This window comes from Arachis ipaensis, chromosome B06, assembly GCF_000816755.2.
Source record: "Arachis ipaensis cultivar K30076 chromosome B06, Araip1.1, whole genome shotgun sequence".
NCBI classification, from domain to species: Eukaryota; Viridiplantae; Streptophyta; class Magnoliopsida; order Fabales; family Fabaceae; genus Arachis; species Arachis ipaensis.
The window spans coordinates 128,645,521-128,647,700 of NC_029790.2; the positions used below are offsets into that span (position 1 = coordinate 128,645,521).

The following is a 2,180-nucleotide window of genomic DNA, read 5'->3' on the forward strand; positions in this document are numbered from 1 at the left end:
TATTTCCCACATGATTGGGTGCTGCAAGAGGATCCCCAATGTCCCAGTCAATGCAAAACTAGGAAAGGAGTGATGCAAATTATAGTCGAAAATGATTCTCAGAGTGGCCTAATTTATAGTTTGGAATAAATTCTTTAACAAATGAACTATAGGAATGAATTCAAAGCAATCAAATTCATAATTGAGGAGCCATCGACAAACAAGAGTGGATAATCATGAAATACTTCATAACTATATGGTGACTATTATGGAGAATTAGAAACAGACAAGTTAATGGCAAAGCCAAAGACTTCAGAAGACCAAAGCATCATATGCAAAAGATAATAATGGAAGTGAACAAGAAAGAACCTTGCAAAGCTCCTTTGGGTATCACCACCGCAACATCTTCTTTCTCATCTCCGCGCCATGCTTGTCTTCCTTCCTTCCTTCGTGTGTTCCTTTTTGTCCGAGACTAATGACTATCTCCGAGTAAAACCAAATAAAATTAAAATTAAGTTAGCTAAAGCTTAAGGATAATATTAGTTAAGACTCTTAATTTCTAAAAATAACTAATTTGAGACTCGTTTTTTACTTTTTTTTAACTTCTCATAAAAGATAATTATAACTAGAACTTTCAAAAGCATATTATCATAAGTCTTTCATGCCAAGGTTGTGAGAACCGAACCGGTCATTAAATCGGTCGAGTGATTGGTTCAATAGTTCAATGGTCTAACAGGGGTGAAATTATAGTTGAACCAGTTTAATTAAATATACAATAAAATTATTAAAAATTCAATGTATAATTTTAGATATTCAAACTTAATAATTTCTAAACTAGCTTCAAAGTTTCACAACATCCATACTTTATTATTAAAAATTTACAAAATAATAAATTTCTAAGTTCAAAAATGCTATTCGTACACCAAAATCAACCACTAAAATCAGCCACCAATGTATTTGTGTATAAATACATGTGTAATTTAATTTATTTTCAATGTGTATTTGTATTCCAGCATGTATTTTATACTGGTGGCTGATTTTAGTGTACACGTAGCATAGTCCATATCAAATAATTAGCAATAATACTAATGTGTCATCACATCAACAACAAAAAATCAGAATAAAAAATATTCAACAATAACTTCTAACCTAATAATCAAATAATCAAAAATAAGAATATTACTTCCATCTCACGTAAACTGAATAGTGGAGATCCTCAAACCAAGAATTATATAATCCTAACACAAAACAAAGTTCAATTCAATTACGAATTTTTAAACATGTTGAATATAAGAGAGCCAAAGCATATAATTATATTTAGTTTGAATTCTAATCCATTAATCAGCAACGGATTCTAACTTCTGAATCCAAACTAAACTAAAAACACATCAGCATCTCTAACATTCCCCCTCAAGCAAGAGCCTCTCTTTTGGCTGATACCATATTATGAAACCACTCATCTCAAAAGCTTAAACTGATAGGAGAAGGTAACACTAATGGTTATATCTCTAACAAGGGTGAGTGGTAGCTGTTGGTGGGGGCTGCTCTTGTCTGAGTTGTCTCTAATAGGGTTTAGGTTTTGTGAATTGTGAGAGTGAAGGGAGAGGGAGCCTTTTGTGTCTGCCCGTCTGGTTTTCTTCTTTTTTTTTTCTTTTTGTTTCTGGGCAGTGAACCAAGCCTTCAAAAAACCGGACCAATTCATTGGATTCACATATTAACTACCAGTTCAGCCGTTTTTTATTGGTTTTTTAAAGACAGAGATCAACCGAATCAGTCAAAAGATCCGTTTTTGATTAATCCGATCAATTCGATCTGATTTTCATAACCTTTGCGAAACTATTATTTGTCAAAGTCATGTGGTGCATATAAAAGGGATAGAAAAAAGCAATAGAGTTTCAAAAGTTTGAACCTTTAATTAGACAAAAAGCTTAGAATTTGAGAAGTGCCAAATACTCCTAGTTTAAATCTCTGCAAATAAAACTAAGCCATCACAGATTATGCAATAGAATAAATATGAAGAAGAATATAAATTCACAAAACATATTCACTACTAGGGATGGTAATACTACCCGAATTCGTGGGTACCCACTCCGTCCCTACCCACTCAGGACGGGTAATTATCGCCCCCGCACCAGGACGGATCTTTTACAGGACGGATTCTTGAGCGGGATTGGGTCAGGTTTAGGTTAAACCCGTTCCTA

General features: G+C 33.5%; 1 long non-coding RNA gene across 1 annotated transcript; it reads right to left on the reverse strand.

Annotated features, from left to right (window-relative positions):
* On the reverse strand, positions 1,239–1,881 carry LOC110263591. The gene is made up of 2 exons (XR_002349417.1): positions 1,653–1,881; positions 1,239–1,590 (listed from the first exon to the last, which is right to left on the reverse strand). It is a non-coding gene; the product is annotated as an uncharacterized LOC110263591 (long non-coding RNA).